General features: G+C 43.6%; 1 protein-coding gene across 3 annotated transcripts in view; it reads left to right on the top strand.

The window, feature by feature from the left end:
• Positions 1–21,150, top strand: part of LOC139409522 (arginyl-tRNA--protein transferase 1) — a 189,475-nt gene that overhangs the window by 95,202 nt on the left and 73,123 nt on the right. The window lies entirely within an intron of this gene.

The following is a 21,150-nucleotide window of genomic DNA, read 5'->3' as shown; positions in this document are numbered from 1 at the left end:
GATCATGGCAGCTAGCTAACCGCAACCCGTGTTGACTTCTTCTGGCTATAACGTTTTCGTCCCGGAGCAAGCACCAAATAGCCTGGGGCTATCCCAAGATAGACCCATCTCCCGACTAGGGCTCCTGGGCTACTCCTTCTACTGCCGGTACGGGGCACAGAACCCTACCGATCCTTCACGACTGGAATACCGACATAATCTGCCCGAGGATCCCAAAAGGGTCCCCTGAAGGCCCATTCTGCTAACCTGGGCCTGCTAGCTATCTATAGCATATTGGACTGTTAGCTGATCCACCGGACAGTTTCTTGGACCACTATACCAATTTTGCCAATTGGACTTGGACCCATCTGCTACTTGGAACCCTACTATTTCCACGACTGGTCTATCGATGTCACAGACTTTTCCCCATCGCAACGTCCCTCTAAGGCCCTTATGCTAGCTTGCTAGCCCCGGCCTGCTAACTGCTACCACCGGCCTGCTAACTGTCTGAATCGCCGTGTCCCCAGCCAGCCCAACCACACACTGGATCCAACGATCACTTAGCTACGCATGCCTCTCCCTAATATCAATATGCCCTGTCCATTACTGTCCTGATTAGTGATCACTGTCTTATTTCACTGCAGAGCCTATAGCCCTGCTCAATATGCCTTAACCAACCATGTTGTTCCACCTCCCACATATGCGATGACATCACCTGGTTTAAACGTCTCTAGAGACTATCTCTCTCTACATTACTCCAATGCCTAGATCTGCCTCCAATGTACTCTTGCTACCATACCTTTGTCTGTACGTTATGCCTTGAATCTATGCTTTCGTGCCCAGAAACCTGCTCCCTTTACTCTCTGTTCCGAACTTGCTAGACGGCCAGTTCTTATAGCCTTTAGCCGTACCCTTATCCTACTTCTCCTCTGTTCCTCTGGTGATGTAGAGGTTAATCCAGGACCTGCAGTGCCTAGCTCCACTCCTACTTCCCAGGTGCTCTCATTTGTTGACTTCTGTAACCGTAAAAGCCTTGGTTTCATGCATGTTAACATTAGAAGCCTACTCCCTAAATTTGCTTTATTCACTGCTTTAGCACATTCTGCCAACCCGGGTGTCTTAGCCGTGTTTGATTCCTGGCTTAGGAAAACCACCAAAAAATCCTGAAATTTCCATCCCTAACTATAACATTTTCCGCCAAGATAGAACTGCCAAAGGGGGGGGGGGGGGGGGGGGGGCGCTAGAGAGCGTGCTATGGAGTAGACGTGCTTTGCTAGAGCTCCGCTCCATTTTGAAACAAATTAGTATTTATCTTAACCTCTCACGACCTATATCTTCAAACAAATATGACCAAGGGAAAAGGCACCAGAAAAGGGAGATCATTTGAATGAGATAGACAGCGAACCAATTTCAACGTCGCCAACCCACGAGGAGTTAGCTGAAGAGGCTAGCTTCCAAGAGTCCCCCACAGAGCCTACGCAAAGTGACATACTGGCTGCCATAAACTCACTAAGCAAGAAGGTGCACACAAGGTTGGCTGATATCTCAGAGTATTGGGACTTTGGCCGAAACTGTGAAGGCAACTCAGAAGGGTGCATGAGGTTGAGCAGACGACAGTCGATCACGAGGCCAGGCTACAGGACATAGAGAAACAGTGCGCAACTTTCAAAAATGACGACAAAACCCTGAAAGCCCGACTGGAAATGCTTGAGTCGCATTCAAGATGCCAGAACATCCGAATATGTGGCATCCAGGAGGACACTGAGAAAGGGAAACCCACTGAATTTGTCTCGGAGCTGATACCGGCCCTGCTGGGGAGCGAACACTTCAAAACGGCCACCCTGATCGACCACGCACACAGATCTCAGGCAACGAAGCCGGCCAAGGGCGGGCCACCAAGGCCATTCATTGTACGGCTGCACTATCCCCAGACCAGGGATCTCATCCTCAAGCTGGCTAGTCAAAAGTTCCCCCTTAAATTCAACGGAGCCAGGGTGTCTTTCTACCCAGATCTTACCTTGGAGGTGAGGAACCAACGGAAAGAGTTTGAGGTACGCAACAAATGCAGGGCGGCCAACATCCGATATGGATTCCTCTTCCCAGCCCGGTTTAAGGTGACAGTCGAAGGATCAACACGTATGTTTGACAACCCAAAAGAGGCCGATCTGTTCTTGACAAGCAAGCTCCCTGGCTGAGGATACAGAACGGCTCTGTCAGCCGGCTAAATGACCAAATACAGGCCAGGAATGTGTTTGGATTTCCGGACTATGTCTTTTCGATTAGAAGATCAGAATTTGGGACTTATGATTGGTGAGATGTTGTGGCTAATATAGCATTGTTTGGCACATCATGTTTTAGCGCCACTCACCCCCTAACGTGAGAGTTAAGTGTTAAGTGTTATTTAATATTAGCGTATATGCAGAGCATCTATAGACCACGAGTTAGTTCAAGCTGTATGTCTAGACACCCTAAAGTTTGTGTGTTAGCCAAGGAGTGCTTCGTTTGGGGAAGTCACTCAGTAAAGGGACGGGAGGGGGGATGGGGTATGTGTTTTATGTTCACGTTTATTATTAGTACAGGTGGCATGACAAGCTCCCGCACGGCGGGACGTATTTCTTCTGAGTTTTGTATGACAGCAACAATTTGCTCTAAAATAAGAAATGCCACATAGTGACAGAGCACAGAGTAGACCAGGTGGAATAAAGATAGTCAGCTGGAACTGTAACGGCTTAGGGCATGTGGTGAAACGAGCTAAGGTTTTCTCTCATCTTAAATCACTGGGTGCTGACATAGTGTTTCTTCAAGAAACTCATATTAAACGCTCCGCTCAGGCCAAGCTACGAGTCGGCTGGATCGGTCAGATATACCAGTCTAACTTTGATGCAAAAGCGAGAGGGGTAGCAATCCTGATAAGGAAAAACATTCAGTTTGTTTACTCATCCTCGATTTCAGATCCTAATGGTCGGTATATTATTGTGGCTGGTACACTGAATTCAAAACCAGTAACCTTGGTCAATTTATATGGACCCAATTTCGATGATCCATTATTTTTTCAAAGGCTATTTAAGGACATACCAAATATCTCGGATACAAGTGTTATTGTTGGAGGGGACTTTAACTGTACGTTAGATCCTCTTTTAGATAAACAGCTATCAAGGTCACTTCAACAATCAAATGCCAGTGTCTGTCTAAATACATTGATGACAAACCTTAACGTTGTCGATATTTGGAGACTGACGCACCCAACAGACAGGGATTACTCTTTCTTTTCATCAGTTCATAAATCATATTCCAGAATTGACTTTTTTGTTGGACTCCAAACTAATCTCAGCGGCTGAGTCGGTTACCTATCACCCTATTCTAATTACGGACCACTCTCCTGTGTTCATGGTGCTGAAACTCGACAATATGTCGACAGGTCGGCGACCGTGGCGCTTAGACGCATACCTGCTGAAAGATGAGGCTTTTTGTCAGTATTTGAAGGAGCAGATTGCCTTTTTCCTCGGAACTAACGACACGGGGGCTGTTGACGACTCCACCCTTTGGGAATCTCTAAAGGCTGTGATTAGAGGTTACATTATTTCTTATACATCAGAGAGGAAGAAACGCGCCAATACTAGGCTAAGATAAATTGAAAGAGAGTTAGGGGAACGTTAGGACGAATTCCTCGTATACAGTCCTTGAGAAGATCACAAAGTTAAAATATGAATACAATACCATCCTTTCGAAACGGGTGGGCTCTTTACTTGCTAGAACGCAACAAAGTTATTTTGAACTGGGTGACAAACCACATAAATGATTAGCAAGACAGCTAAGGCATGTACAGGCATCTAGAGCTATTCACAAAATAAAAGACAAGAAGGGTAAAATAGTAACAGATCCGCAGGATATTAATAAATGCTTTGCGCAGTTTTACTCAGAGCTATACCAATCAAAATGCGATGCTACTGATCCACAAACTATGGAACGCTTCCTCGCTGAATGTGAACTTCCTAAACTAGACAGGGGGGCAGCTGCTGCACTTGATGCAGGGATAAGTTTGGAGGAAATTAACACAGCGATAGCACAATTTCCAAACAGCAAGGCCCCTGGGCCCGATGGATATGTAATAGAATTCTATAAGAAGTACTGCGCCAGTCTAGCTCCACTTATGTTGCGAATGTTTAAACAATCCAAAGAAAATGCCAAACTCCCGCAAACACTGTATGAGGCTACAATAGCACTGATCTTGAAAAAAGATAGGGATTCCATGGAGATGTCGTCTTATCGCCCCGTGTCGTTACTCCCCATAGAAAACAAGGTGTTGACAAAGATATTGGCAAACCGATTGAAAACATATATTTCTGACATCATACACCCTGACCAGACAGGTTTTATCCCGGGCCGACACATACACTACAATTTGAGACGTCTTTTCAACGTAATGTATCACGATCATAAGGTTGAGGCAGTGGTAATAGCTCTTGATGCAGAGAAGGCGTTTGACCGGATTGAGTGGAAATATATGATGTCGGTTCTGGAGCACTTCGGATTCGGAAAGGAATTTATTAATTGATAAGTATTATTTATGCACACCCAATGGCGTCCGTGGTAACCAATCAAGAAATGTCGCAGTCATTCCGCTTGTTCAAGGGGTGCCGACAGGGGTGCCCTATTTCGCCTGCTCTCTTCGCTATAGCCATGGAACCCCTTGCTACTCGCATTCGGGCATGTGCCGATATAGCTTCTGTTAAAATAAAGGACACACAGCACAAAATTTCCCTATATGCAGACGATGTTCTTTTGTTTTTGTCCAAGCCTAAAACTTCTATTCCACCCTTACTTAACTTGATAAACACATTTGGCTCCTTCTCTTGCAACAAGATAAACTGGCAAAAAAGTGAGTTGATGCCAATATCACGGCCTGTGGATATGCAATTTCTGCAATCTACCCCGTTTAGAACAGTGATGGACGTTCACAAGCCTTGGCATTGTAGTGACAAGAGACCTTGATCAGCTATTGAAAGCGAATTGGGACATGAAAATATATCAGCTTAAACAAAATATAGATTTTTGGAAGACTCTGCCTATCTCCTTGATTGGTCGTATAAACGCTATTAAAATGGTTGTCCTACCCAGGTTTCTCTACCTCTTCCAATGTCTACCCAATTTCATACCACAAAGCTATTTTAAGAAACTGCATTCAATAGTAACTCCATTTCTATGGGATAACAAGGCAGCCAGAATTTCAAAGAAGCATTTATGCAAGTACAAAATAGAGGGGGGCTTTGGCCTTCCTCACTTTAGCAGCCCAATATTACAGTTTAATCTGAACATTGTGTCTTTCTGGAGGGAAAGCTTACCTGCGATGAGACAGAAGGATATGCCTGCATGGCTTTTGATTGAGCAGGCCTCCTGTCAACGTTCCTCACTCCCTGCACTTGTTAATAGCCCATCATATGTGAAAAAATCCACTTATGACTCTAACCCAGTCATTTGTCATACGCTTAGGATCTGGAAACAGATTAGGTATTTTCTTAACATACCCACTGTATACATTGACAGCCCGATTTGCCTGAATCATGCATTCTACCCCGCATTGGATGATGTGGTGTTTTCACAGTGGAGGGAGAAGGGGCTCACAACAATTGGTAATCTATACATAGATGGTCAGTTAGCTTCATTTCAACAATTACAAGGAAAGTTCAACATGCCAACAACAAATTTTTTCAGATACCTCCAAATCAGGAATTCCGTAAGGACACATATCCCACAGTATGGCATGAAGCCAAATAGTCCTACATTAGATAGCTTGATCCTTGTCAAACCCCATTCAAAAGGGTCGGTCTCTAGACTGTATGATGTGCTACAAGCCCACATAGAGGTATCCACAGACATCATTAAAAGGGCTTGGGAACAAGAACTTGGCTCAGAAATCTCAGATGAGGACTGGGTAGAAGCTCTCAGGAATATAAACCACAGTTCAGTGAATGCCAGACACAACCTTGTACAGTTTAAGGTGATACACAGGTTACATTACTCAAAAGTAAAACTGCATAAAATATTCCCGGACACCTCACCACTGTGTGAGAGGTGCAAGCAGGATGAGGGGACGTTGACCCACTTATTCTGGACATGTCCTAAGTTACATGTTTACTGGGCTCTCATTTTTGATTATTTATCTAGAGCCTTTGATAGAGTTCTAGCCCCAGACCCATTGACCGCTCTGTTTGGCACAGTTGATGGGAATAATCACGAAGGGAAAGCTGTCTCTCTTTGTACTCTATTAGCCAAAAGGCTCATATTGCAATTTTGGAAACTGGAGACTGTACCTACCTTTGAAATGTGGTTACGGGATTTAGGAAATGTAATACATATGGAAAAGATTCGATACAATACCTCCAATAGAAGTCCAATGTTTTACAAAATATGGCAGCCGATACTGGATAAATGGTCTAGTCCCGCTTCATAACTGGGTTGACGATCTGCTGCTACTCTGTGCTGTACTCCACTAAATATTTATTTTTGGCTTAACTACACTGCTTGTAATGACTATATGCTGTCTTCCTATACATGTACCACCTAATAGGATTTTGTTTTATTTTGTGTATGTGTGAGTTAAGTTTTGTTTTGTCCTCTAAATTTGCCATCCCATTCAACAGTACAATGAATGTCATTGTTAGTATTGCTGTCTTTTATTTGATTTTATAAAAAAATAATAAACATATTATACAAATAAAAAAAAGAACTGCCAAGGGGGGTGGTGTTGCAATCTACTGCAGAGAGAGCCTGCAGAGTGCTGTCTTACTATCCAGGTCCCAAACAATTCGAGATTCTGCTTTTAAAAATTCACCTTTCCAGAAACATGTCTCTCACCCTTGCCACTTGCTATAGACCACCCTCTGCCCCCAGCTGTGCCCTGGACACCATATTGTATTGATTGCACCACATCTATCTTCTGAACTCGTGCTACTAGGTGACCTAAACTGGGACGTGCTTAACACCCCGGCCATCCTACAATCTAAGCTTGATGCCCTCAATCTCACACAAATTATCAATGAACCTAACAGGAACAACCCCAAATCTGTAAACACGGGCACCCTCATAGATATCATCCTAACCAACTCGCCCTCCAAATACACCTCAACCAAGATCTGTGATCACTGCCTCATTGCCTGCATCCGTAATGGGTCTGCGGTCAAACGACCACCCCTCATCACTGTCAAACGCTCCCTAAAACACTTCTGCGAACAGGCTTTTCTAATTGACCTGGCCCGGGTATCCTGGAATGACTTTGACATTTTTCTACGGCTGGCCATGCTTTCCACCTGGCTGCCCCTACCACGGTCAACAGCCCTGCGTTCCCCACAGCAACTCGCCCAAACCTCCCCCACTTCTCCTTCACCCAAATCGAGATAGTTGATGTTCTGGTAGAGCTGCAAAATCTGGACCCCTACAAATCAGCCATGCTAGACAATCTGGACCCTCTCTTTCTAAAATGATCTACCGAAATTATTGCAACCCCTATTACTAGCCTGTTCAGCCTCTTTTTAGTTTCGTCTGAGATTCCCAAAGATTGCTGCCGCGGTCATCCCCCTCTTCAAAGGGGGAGACACTAGACCCAAACTGCTACATACCTATATGTATTCTACCCTGCCTTTCTAAGGTCTTTGAATGCCAAGTTAACAGTTTACCGACCATTTTGAATCTCACCGTACCTTCTCTGCTATGCAATCTGGTTTCAGAGCTGGTATGGGTGCACCTCAGCCACGCTCAAGATCCTAAATGATATCATATCCGCCATCGATAAGAGACATTACTGTGCAGCCGGAATTCATCGACCTGGCTAAGGCTTTTGACTTATCACCACATTCTTATTGGCAGACTTCACAGCCTTGGTTTCTCAAATCATTGCCTCGCTTCACCAACTACTTCTCAGAGTTCAGTGTGTCAAATCGGTTGGCCTGTTGTCCGGACCTCTGGCGGTGTCTGAGGGTGCCACAAGGTTAAATTCTCTGGCCGACTCTCTTTTCTGTCGCTCTCGCTGCTGGTGATTCTTTGATCCACCTCTACGCAGACGACGCCATTCTGTATACCTCTGGCCCTTCGTTGGACACTGTGTTAATAGTTAGGGATAGGCGGGACGCAAATGTCTCAACTGGCCAATTGCCAGGGAAAATGCAGAGCGCCAGATTCAAATAAAATACTATAAAATTCAAACTTTCATTAAATCACACATGTAAGATACTCAATTAAAACTACACTCGTTGTGAATCCAGCCAACATGTCAGATTTTAAAAATGCTTTTGGCGAAAGCATAAGAAGCTCTTAACTGATAGCCTGCACCATCTGCACCAGCAGTAAACAAAGGGGTTAGCATATTTCATCCCTGCAGGCGCAACACAAAACGCTGAAATAAAATATAAAACATGCATTACCTTTGACGAACTTCTTTTGTTGGCACTCCAATATGTCCCATAAACATCACAATTGGTCCTTTTGTTCGATTAATTCCGTCCATATATATCCAAAATGTCCATTTATAAAGCGTGTTTGATCCAGAAAAAACAAACCAGCGATACTTTTTACGTCTTGCGCAAGTCTCAACAGTGTACCCAGTTCCTAGTTGGCCTACTTCTTCATTGCACAAAGGAATAACCTCAACCAAATTCCAAAGACTGGTGACATCCAGTGGAAGCGGTAGGAAAACAGGTTCCTAAGAAATATCCCTGGGCAATGACAACTCGGGGAACAGAGAGAGAAAAAAATATTTCTCAAGAAAGCATCCTTCACACATGCTGCCAAACATACCCTCGTAAAACTGACCATCCTACCGATCCTCGACTTTGGCGATGTCATTTCACAAAATAGCCTCAAACACTCTACTCAACAAATTGGATGCAGTCTATCACAGTGCCATCCGTTTTGTCAGTCACCAAAGCCCCATATACTACCCACCACTGCGACTTGTATGATCTCGTTGGCTTTCCCTCGCTTCATACTCATCTCCAAACCCACTGACTCCAGGTCATCAACAAGTCTCTGCTAGGTAAAGCCCCGCCTTATCTCTTCTCACTGGTCACCATAGCAGCGCCCACCCGTAGCACGCGCTCCAGCAGGTATATCTCACTGGTCACCCCCAAAGCGAATTATTTCTTTGGCTGCCTCTCCTTCCAGTTCTCTGCTGCCAATTACTGGAACGACTAAAATCTCATTTTACATTGGCGCGTTACGTTCAGTAGTTCTAAATCATGCGGTGATTGTGCAGAGAGCCACATCTATTTACAGAAATACTCATTATAAATGTTGATGAAAATACAACTGTTATACATGGAATTAGAGATATACTTCTCCTTAATGCAACCGCTGTGTTAGATTTCAAAAAAGCTTTACGGAAAAAGCAAACCATGCAATAATCTGAGTACAGCGTTCAGACAACAAAGCAGCCAAAAAGATATCCGCCGTATTGGGTGGTCGACATTAGTCAGAAATAGCATTATAAATATTCATTTACCTTTGATCTTCATCAGAATGCACTCCCAGGAATTGCAGTTCCACAATAAATGTTTGTTTTGTTCGATAATGTCCAAATAGCTTCTTTTGTTAGGACGTTTGGTAAACAAATCCAAAAGCACGTTCAGGTCCAGCCGAACGTCGGACGAAAGGTTCCGTTACAGCCCGTAGAAACTTGTCAAGCTAAGTATAGAATCAATCTTTAGGATGTTTTTATCATAAATCTTCAATAATGTTCCAACCGGAGAATTCCTCTGTCTGTAGAAAAGCAATGGAACGAGAGCTAACTCTTGTGACCGCTCCTCAGAGCCTGTGGAAATCTGCCAGACACCTGGCTCATTCCTCTCTCGTTCAGTTCCACTTCACAGTAGATTCCTCAAACAAAATTCTAAAGACTGTTGACATCTAGTGGAAGCCTTAGGAAGTGCAACATAACCAATATCCCACTGTATCTTCAATAGGGGCTGAGTTAAAAACTACAAGCCTCAGATTTCCCACTTCCTGGTTGGATTTTTTCAGGTTTTCGCCTGCCATATGAGTTCTGTTATACTCACAGACATGATTCAAACAATTTTAGAAACTTCAGTGTTTTCTATCCAAATCTACTAATAATATGCATATCTTAACTTCTGGGGATGAGTAGCAGGCAGTTGAATTTGAATTTGGGAATGCATTTCATCCGGATGTGAAAATACTGCCCCCTGTCACCAAGAAGTTAGTGGCATTTTTAAAGTAACTAGTGTTCCATTTATTAAGGTGGCCAATGATATCAAGTCTGTAGGTAGGTAGCCGCTTCTGTGTTAGTGGTGTCTGTTTAACAATCTGATGGCCTTGAGATAGAAGCTGTTTTTCAATCTCTCGGTTCCAGATTTGATGCACCTGTACTGACCTCACCTTCTGTATGGAAGCGGGGAGAACAGGCAGTGGCTCGGGTGGTTATTGTCCTTGATGATCTTTTTTGCCTCTGGAGAGCACTGCAGTTATGGGCGGTGCAGTTGCCGTACCAGGTGGTGATACAGCCCGACAGGATGCTTTCAACTGTGCACCTGTAAAAGTTTGAATGTTTTCGGTGACAAGGCAATTTTTTTTTCAGCCTCCTGAGGTTGAAGAGGCGGTGTTCTGCTTTATTCACCACACTGTCTGTGTCGGTGGACCATTTCAGTTTGTCCGTGATGTGTACACCGAGGAACTTTCCACCGTCTCCACTGCTATCTCGTCAATGTGGATAGGGGGGTGCTTCTTTTGCTGTTTCCTGACACCACACTCCGAGGGCCCTCACCACCTCCCTGTAGGCTGTCTCGTCGTTGTTCGTAATCAAGCCTACCATTGTGGTCGTCTGCAAACTTGGCAATTTGAGTTGGAGGTGTACATGGAGGTGTACCACGCAGTCGTGGGTGAACAGGGAGTACAGGGGGGAGCTAAGAACGTGCCCCAGTGTTGAGGATCAGCAGAGTGGAGATATTGTTTCCTACCTTCACCACCTGTGGGTGGCCCGTCAGGAAGTCCAGGACCCAGTTTCACAGGGTGGGGTCAAGACCCATGGATGCTGAGCTGTAGTCAATGAACAGCATTCTTACGTAGGTATTCCTGTTGTCCAGGTGGGATATGGCAGTGTGATAGCGATTGCATCGTCGGTGGACCTATTGGGGAGGTAAGCAAATTTAAGTTGGTTGAGGGTGGCAGGTAAGGTCTAGTTGAAATGATCCTTGACTAGTCTCTCAAAGCACTTCATGATGACAGAAGTGAGTGCTACGGGCCATCTTAAAGCATGTGAGGACAGCAGATTGGGTTAGGGATTGATTTAATTTGTCCGTAAACACACCAGCATGCTCTGAGGACGCAGCTAGGGATGCCGTCAGGGCTGGCAGCCTTGCGAGGGTTAACACATTTAAATGTTTTACTCACGTCGGCCACGAAGAAGGAGAGCCCACAGTCTTTGGTAGCGGTTCGCGTCGGTGGCACTGTGTTGTCCTCAAAACGCGCAAAGAAGTTGTTTAATTTGTCTGGGAGTAAGACGTCGATATCCGCGACGGCTGGTTTTCTTTTTGTAATCCGTATTGTCTGGAGACCCTGCAACATACGTCTCATCTTTGAGCCGTTGTATTGCGACTCCACTTTGTCAATATACTGACACTCTTTCTTGTTTATTTTCGGCCATATTCCCAGTTGCCTTGCCATGATTCAATATCGGGGTACGTTAAGTTTTCCTATTGGTCAGACCTATTGGATAGACCTAAGTACGGGCACTTCCTGTTTTAGTTTCTGCCTAAAGCAGCGTTTCTTAAGCTTTTTCAGTCTGGGACCTAAATTAGAAATTCTGTTTTCCTGGGACTCAAGCTTATAAAAACATGCAACTATATGTATAAAGACAAATAACAATGAAATTAAATATAAATAGCTATTTCATGTTTATTTTTCCCAGTTAAAAGCACTGTCTAGGTTGGAACTGTTGCTGTTAAAATATAATAAATGATTTTAATTCTGAACTGGAATCAACTGATTTATCACATCAGATAGATGTAAACCAGAACACAAACACAAAGCACTAATGAGGGGCGGCAGGGTAGCCTAGTGGTTAGAGCATTGGACTAGCAACTGAAAGGTTGCAAGTTCATATTGCAAGTTCATCTCCCCGAGCCGACAAGGCAGTTAACCCACTGTTCCTAGACTCATAGATATGTGGTGCCAAACTGGATCAGAACATCTACTTCTTTTTCAGTCAAGCAGGAGACCACTTCCTGCTGTAGATGAGCAATCCAGAACTGCTTGAGTGTTTTCCTCAAAAACATTTTGGTTCAATCTGTTTATTCCAGTTCAGAATACATTGTTTTATTCTATTTTAACAGCAATAGTTCCAACCTATACTTGTTTTCTTCAATAATTTCTATAGTAAGATGTACAGTAGGCCTGCTCATTTTTCATCTTCATATGTACTGTTACTTAGGGTTGCACTTTCAGTAGCTAGCTAGCTTGCTTTGGCTAAATTTACCTTGCTAGCTGTTAGCTATTAAGGGGATTGTTTTACTACTATGAGAGATAGTGCTCCCCTATTTCTGCTGTGATCATCACCTGTTATAAAATAACAACAATGCCTTGCTTGCTGACTAACTATTCCACTGTCAAAAAACAGTTTCCTGAGGCATTCTGCCCTGTTCTGAAATAACTCCCTGTGTTTACTGTCATGTTCAGTGTTGCCAGATCCATCTAAAATTTCTAGCCCAATGACATCTGAAAACCTGCACACAAGGCCTGAAAACTAGCCCCAAAAAATGTTTTCGCAGCAAGAGAGGAGTTGACACATTTATCCATGAAACCCTTTTTCCATAACGTTATCGAGCGAATTAAGGAATTTCTACATGCTTTTTTAACGACGAAGAAGCTAAATTAGTTTTTCCATCAAAATAATAAATCTTGAACGTTTAAGAATGTCGCAAGACAAAAAATCAATCACCCTTAAACTCTCCAGATCATTTTCTATCAATGGATGTCAATTTAACTGGTTTTGACTGCTATGATTAAACAATAAAGCCCTAGGAGGTGTGGTATATGGCAAATTTACCACAGTTAATGGCTGTACTTTGGACATAGCCCTTATTAGCCATGGTATATTGGCCATACACCACAAAACCCTGAGGAGCCTTATTGCTATTATAAACTGCATAACAATGTAATTAGAGCATACTCCTGAGTGGCACAGCGGTCTGAGGCACTGCATCTCAGTGCAGGAGGCGTCACTATTGAACCTGGTTCGAATCCAGGCTGGATCACATCTGGCTGTGATTGGGAGTCCCATAGGGCGACGCACAATTGGCCCAGCGTCGTCTGTCATTATGAATTTGTTCTTAATTGACTTGTCTAGTTAAATATATTAAATATCTATATTCTATATGGTACAATCTAGTTAGCGGACACAAGCACAGGTCTAATAACAGTTCGGTAGGCAATCAGAGCTTTAGTATTGTTTATAGGCTACCTGCATCTTGCTGAGCTAGATGCAGGTAGTCTATAGCCCCTGAAAAGGCCAACATCTAATTTCAGGGAAAAGTCCACAATGAAACTAACATTAAATGTGGAGAATGATACATTCACGATAGAGCTGTGACCATGATCACAATTGACAACTTCCCATTTTCCCCATAACAGAAGCATGTGAGGGAGTTCCATAACATCCATTTTAAATTTCCACTCGCTTAGCGCTCCAGTACCTTAGAACTGAGCATGAGTAAAACACTTTGCTTGATACGGTTATCCATTAGAAGTCGACATTTGAATGCCGTTTACTTTAAACCACCTGTGAGCAAACTTATCTAAAGAGCTGTAGTGCGCCAACAGTCCTTTTCCAATGCCTTATCGCAGTTATCAGTTCTTGGCGTTAATGTTTTACGGAAAAGGGGTGTCTTCATAATGACCAATATAAATAGCCTACCTACAAATGGTAAAAGGTTGTCACCATGTGCGCGTGTGCTGCTAGTAGCAACCTGCTCACTGCCTGTCCACAGCAGCAGCAGGTTATAGTTAAATATATATTATTATTATTTTTAAAGAGAAATACCGGGGTGGCGCTGTGTGATTTAGAAGTAGGCCCAAAACCCGCCACCAATACATTTTCACCCACAACATCGTTTTCAAAGTTGCCCAATTTTGCGAGAGAACCGCAAACATGGTAACTCTGATCATGCTGTGGATGTTTGGCCAGGACGTGTCTTTTTAATTTGTTCGTTTTGAGTGACTCATTACTAAACACTCCCCCACACAAAACACATTGTGGGTGCTCCTCATTATTTCTCAAAGCTTGGATGAAACAAAGAGAAACTCATCGCTGTATTTGTGTTTCAGGGCAATTGACCTCAGTCAGAATTTAGACAGCGGCGAGTGGGAATGACAAGTCATTGGCTGTCATTCGCTGCAGCATTTAGGTTGCGGAGTAATCTTAAAAAGATCTGGTAAACCGCGAAGCACATGCATCTCCCTCCGACACGCTCAGCTGCCAAACTGACACGGCTGCTAATCAGAGGCGCACTTGGAGGCGCACAATACCTTGGAGTGGCCATCATCATTTGTTGTCCTTAAGCCATTTTGCCACAACTTTGGAAGTATGCATGGGGTCATTGTCCATTTGGAAGACCCATTTACGACCAAGCGTTAGCTTCCTGACTGATGTCTTGAGATGTTGCTTCAATATATCCACATAATTTTCCTGCCTCATGATGCCATCTATTTTGTGAAGTCCACCAGTCCCTCCTGCAGCAAAGCACCCTGACAACATGATGCCTCCACCCCCGTGCTTTACGGTTTAGATGGTGTTCTTCGGCTTGCAAGCCTCCCCCTTTCTCCTCCAAACATAATGATGGTCATCATGGCCAAACAGTTATATTTTTGATTCATCAGACTAGAGGACAATTCTCCAAAAAGTACGAACTTTGTCCCCATGTGCAGTTGCAAACCGTAGTCTGGCTTTTTTTTAATGGCGGTTTCAACCACATTAGGTGTCAGAGCCTCGTATTAGAGGACCTGTTCTTCATAAATCCTACTTGGTGATATGGTATGATATCCTACTTGTTTTATATTAGGTAGGCCTTCTCTAAGCGTATCGCAAAGGTCTTAGTAAGAATCTTACAATCCACATTGAGGAGGCTGATGGCTCTAACATTCCCAGGTTCTGTCATATCTCTGTCCTTTTCAGGGATCAACGACATCAAACCCTCATTAAAGGTGTACGGAAGGGAGGCATTTTTAAATGGTACAATAATGTCAATATACTTTTTAGAATATTCTACAGGAAGGTCATCCAGACCAGGTGACTTCCCTACGTTCATAGATAAAATGGTGGCTCTAACCTCTTCTGTTACAGAACAGTCTAGGTCCTCTACCTAGCTATCTGATCATCTAGGTAATTCTATAACAAGCAAAAAAGTATGGGGCCCGCTGAACATTAGGCTGCATAGAAATCTTCATAAAAATGCTGAAACACAGTTTCTCTTTGGATAAGGTCACCATCTTATCACCCTTCTTAATTGCTGGGATTACATTAGAAGGGTTCTGCATTGTGTTGCTCGTAGCCTGCCTGTATTCTCACCTTCCTCATTAAAACGTGTTCTAATCCTAAACAGTGCATGTTCTGCCATTTTTGTTATACATTTCATGCAACTGAAATTTCTGTTTGCAGGCAGTTTGAAATGTGCTATCTGTGAAAAAAAGGATCTAAGATCATCTGCTACTGATTTGACTCTATCTCATCTTGTAATGGCATGGTGTTTAGTCTAAATCTACCCTTCCTCAGATATTCAGAGTTTATATCAACATGTAACTACTGTAGCATGATCTGTGTGGGCCATGGGCCAAATCTTGCAATCAATCACATTATTAACCATGAAATTAGATATCAAGAAGAAATCTGTTCTCTAGTGTGTCTTATGACAGTGGGAGAAAAATATATATTCTCTGTCATTAGGATGGATTAATCTCTCAACCAGCTTCACCTGTATCTCCATGACATATGCTAGCAGATGATATAGGCCTTGCAGACATACAGGTGAAACTGGTTGAGGGAATGCCAAGTGTGCAAAGCTGTCAAGGCAAATGATGGCTACTTTGAAGAATCTCAAATATAAACTTTTTAGATTTTTTTTATACACTTTTTTTGGTTATGTGATTCCATATGTGTTATTTCATAGTTTTCTCTCAACCTTTGACTGTATATAATTTTCTTATTCTATTAAAACGGTTATGGCGTTTGTTTTATTTTCATGACTGTGTTCATCCATAATCGTCAGTTACACGATTATACAATTACCGTGCCAGACTGTGTGTCTGCCCAGATTGCTCTTCTCTTCCCCAAACCAGACCATGAGCAGCAACCTAATGAGTGCTCCACTCCACTTTGGCCACGGAGCCTTCTGAAAACTCATGGAGCACTCAGGCAGGAATTCAATCAAACCTGCCATAGCAATGTTTATGCAGTGTCGTTGTTTATAGAAACCGCACAGACTTCTTATTCTGAAAAGTGAAAGCATACCTGTGAGGGGAGTCTACCTGGTAGTAGTTGTTGCTAGGTTTTTCATCTCAGATTTTATTTGACCATAGGGAACAGTTGCTCCTACTCCAATACTGCAATGTGCATTTGTTTGAGTTAAGAAATTACACTTTTACTCCCCTGCACTAGACCAGAGGGGGAGAGCGTGGAGAAAGGGGGAGTTTGGAGGCCCATCAGAGGGATTTGGGCCCCTTTTGAGGCCTCAGAGGCAGTTTACTGTTTAGCGGTGGAGAATGTTTACGTTGTTGTCATTGTGGCAAGGACACAGCCATTAGGCTGACCTGGGAGGTGACGCGCAGGTTAGAGTGAGACAAGATCTACCTCTTACACGTGTCTGCTGCATAAACACACACAAGTGCACACATACATACCCGTGCGTAAACGCACACGCATATGAGTGCACACACATACCGAAAGTAAATAGACACTCAACCATTCACTGACAGACACTCACGGCCATGCTCAGAGGGGGTAAGAAAAATCACTCTCGCACACATATGGAGACCCACTCTCTCACTTCTGACTAAATTCTAAGTGAACCTAGGCTCTGACAAAGACTCCAGTGTTTGCTGCCAGAGCCTGTACCAAGAAATTTACAGGCTGCATGCCTTCCACTGACGGGCATTTTCCCCAGCCCCAGACAGACTGCCACAGCTCAGGGGCCCCACCCAGCCTCCAGATGTGGTGCCCACTAGGAGCCCCAGAGGTATACTACCAGTTTTGTGTTTTTAAAAGTTTTAGAACACCTACTCATTCAAGGTTTTTCATAATTTGTACTATTTTCTACATTGTAGAATAATAGTGAAGACATCAAAACTATGAAATAACACATATGGAATCATGTAGTAACCAAACGTTTTAAACGAATCAAAATATATTTGATTCTTCAAATAGCCACTCTTTGCCTTGACAGCTTTGCACAGTCTTGGCATTCTCTCAACCAGCTTCACCTGGAATGCTTTTCCAACAGTCTTGAAGGAGTTCCCACATATGCTGAGCACTTGTTAGCTGCTTTTCCTTAACTCTGCGGTCCGCCTCATCCCAAACCATCTCAATTTGGGTTGAGGTCGGTGGATTGTGGAGGCCAAGTCATATGATGCTGCACGCCATCACTCTCCTTTTTGGTAAAATAGCCTTTACACAGCCTCGAGGTGTGTTGGATCAGTGTCCTGTTGAAAGACATATGATAGTCCCACTAAGCCAATACCCAGAAGAGATGGTGTATCGCTGCAGAATGCTGTGGTAGCAATGCTGGTGATGTGTGCCTTGAATTCTAAATAAATCACAGATAGTGTCGCCAGCAAAGCACCATAACACCTTCTCCTCCATGCTTCACGGTGGGAAATACACATGCGGAGATCATCTGTTCACCCATGGTATTTGCGACCGCACTTTAAGAAACTTTCAAAGTTCTTGAAATGTTCCGTATTGACTGACCTTCATATCTTAAAGTAATGATGGACTGTCGTTTCTCTTTGCTTATTTGAGCTGTTCTTGCCATAATATGGACTTGGTCTTTTACCAAACAGGGCTATCTTCTGTATACCACCCCCACTTTGTCACAACACAAATGAATGGCTCAAACGCATTAAGGAAGTAAATTCCACAAATTCCAGGTGACTACCTCATGAAGCTGGTTGAGAAAATGCCAAGAGTGTGCAAAGCTGTCATCCAGGCATATTCTGCAATGTAGAAAATAGAAAACATAAAGAAAAACCCTTGAATGAGGAGTCGTTCTAAACCTTTTGACTGGTAGTGTAGCTAATACAGCCACCAACCAGACCCCCCCCCCCCCCCCAATTCCACCTCCACTCTCCCAGCGTAACACTCTCCATTTTACCTCCGGCCTCCCTCTCACTCACTCCCAACTGCTGAAAGTCTGCCCCATGCTAGTCCTCCTCTAGTCTTCTCTCCTCTAGTCTGCTCACCACACACAAACACGTCATCCCCTAGCCCACATAGTGAACGGATACCCCTGTCCCCGTCTCCAATGCTCTGTTGTGTCGCCCAGGTAATCAGCTAGCGTTTGGTAACACAGCAGCCCGGCGCTGGAGCAAATTTGCCTTTCTTTTTACGGTAAGCTTCACTTAACACAGCTCCGCCAAGGGGGTACAAGAGGAATGTGGAGCCCAGGACCGGTGGAGGTCTTCTGGGAAAGATAGCTGTGAGTTTGCAGGGGTCCTGGAGGTCCAATTATAGGTATTGGGAGGAGGGGGGGTTCATATTTAGACAGGTTTAATTGTGTCAAGGTGGTTGTTGCTGGTCAGTGGCCAAGCAGCATTCTGGGGGTTTTCACACTGTTGGATTAACAACTGCAGCTCTCTCTGTGTTGTGATAACAAGCGGCGTCTGCCCCGGGCCCAGATGGGCCGTGGGGAAGGATCCTGTTTCAACCGTTCTTTCACACATGCACATACACCAGTCCACCTCAGGCTTAATATGCCCCCTAGCCCCACTAGCTGTCTAAAGTATGTGTGATGTAGCAGTTAAGCCAGTTGATTTGAAAAACCCAGCATGCAATCTGTTGGGTACTAAACAGGAGTTGTATTGCACACACACATCCAAGAGTAAGCTTGGCCACATTCCACACCCTGCCCGGCGAGATGGATTTCATACAGGGTCTTTTATTAAAAGGCGTCTCCCATGTGTTTCGGTGGCTAGCACACACAGTTCTACCTACGCCCCCCAGCCTGATCCCCCTCCACATTTGGGAGCTATTAGCGGGCTGAGTGCGGGCTACTGTACACCCCTGTGCATTTATTTATTTAATGGAATCTTTCTTTTGACATGGAGTCAAAGCTGAGCCCTGTATGAAACTATACACAGCAAAATACGATATACACATCGAACTTCACATTCATATAGACAATATACACAAATCAAAACACAATCAATCATAAAAAACAAACATTCTCCTTGAGTGAAAAGGTCCCCTAACAGCTGTCTGAAATGCCCTGGACGTTAGCACAAGAAGGCCTTATAAACAAAAAGAGAGCAGTGTATTGATCTACGAGACTTGAGAGGAACTGCCTACTTTCTGATACAGAATGCATTGATGTGTAATGAACCTATCGTCAAATGGTTTAAATAGTGGCATCTGCATTCATATAGACTATATCGCCATAATCTAAAGCCGAAATGAATGTCGACTAAATTATTTGTTTTCTGCTATTTAACGAAAGGCATTCCTGTTTTTAGGAAGCCCATTTTTATTCTTACCCTCTTAACTAACTCATCAGTATGCTTTTTGAAAGAGCTTATTCCATCAATCCAGATACCCAGATATTTATAAGCAGGGACACGATAAATGTGGGCACCATCCAATGTACATATGCGTAAATCATCAGGTATATTTTTTAAGCGTTTTGGAAAGTAACATGTACTTAGTTTTACCTGCATTAAGTACCAGTTTCAGTTTCAAAGCAACAAATGCTTTCTGTAAACTACACGTGTGGGGCCTGGGATCTAATGAAAAGATACAGTGCATTGCGAAAGTATTCGGCCCCCTTGAACTTTGCGACCCTTTTGCCACATTTCAGGCTTCAAACATAAAGATATAAAACTGTATTTTTTTTGTGAAGAATCAACAACAAGTGGGACACAATCATGAAGTGGAACAACATTTATTGGATATTTCAAACTTTTTTTAACAAATCAAAAACTGAAAAATTGGGCGTGCAAAATTATTCAGCCCCCTTAAGTTAATACTTTGTAGCGCCACCTTTTGCTGCGATTACAGCTGTAAGTCGCTTGGGGTATGTCTCTATCAGTTTTGCATATCGAGAGACTGAAATTTCTTCCCATTCCTCCTTGCAAAACAGCTCGAGCTCAGTGAGGTTGGATGGAGAGCATTTGTGAACAGCAGTTTTCAGTTCTGTCCACAGATTCTCGATTGGATTCAGGTCTGGACTTTGACTTGGCCATTCTAACACCTGGATATGTTTATTTTTGAACCATTCCATTGTAGATTTTGCTTTATGTTTTGGATCATTGTCTTGTTGGAAGACAAATCTCCGTCCCAGTCTCAGGTCTTTTGCAGACTCCATCAGGTTTTCTTCCAGAATGGTCCTGTATTTGGCTCCATCCATCTTCCCATCAATTTTAACCATCTTCCCTGTTCCTGCTGAAGAAAAGCAGGCCCAAACCATGATGCTGCCACCACCATGTTTGACTGGGGATGAGGTGTTCAGGGTGATGAGCTGTGTTGCTTTTACGCCAAACATAACGTTTTGCATTGTTGCCAACAAGTTCAATTTTGGTTTCATCTGACCAGAGCACCTTCTTCCACATGTTTGGTGTGTCTCCCAGGTGGCTTGTGGCAAACTTTAAACAACACTTTTTATGGATATCTTTAAGAAATGGCTTTCTTCTTGCCACTCTTCCATAAAGGCCAGAGTCTCCCACCTCAGCTGTAGATCTCTGCAGTTCATCCAGAGTGATCATGGGCCTCTTGGCTGCATCTCTGATCAGTCTTCTCCTTGTATGAGCTGAAAGTTTAGAGGGACGGCCAGGTCTTGGTAGATTTGCAGTGGTCTGATACTCCTTCCATTTCAATATTATCGCTTGCACAGTGCTCCGGCTTTAAACTTCTTCACAACAGTATCTCGGACCTGCCTGGTGTGTTCCTTGTTCTTCACGATGCTCTCT

Source organism: Oncorhynchus clarkii, chromosome 1 (assembly GCF_045791955.1).
Source record: "Oncorhynchus clarkii lewisi isolate Uvic-CL-2024 chromosome 1, UVic_Ocla_1.0, whole genome shotgun sequence".
Taxonomy (NCBI): Eukaryota; Metazoa; Chordata; class Actinopteri; order Salmoniformes; family Salmonidae; genus Oncorhynchus; species Oncorhynchus clarkii.
The sequence above is the reverse complement of the archived record's forward strand: the minus strand, read 5'-3'. Positions and strand labels throughout refer to the sequence as shown.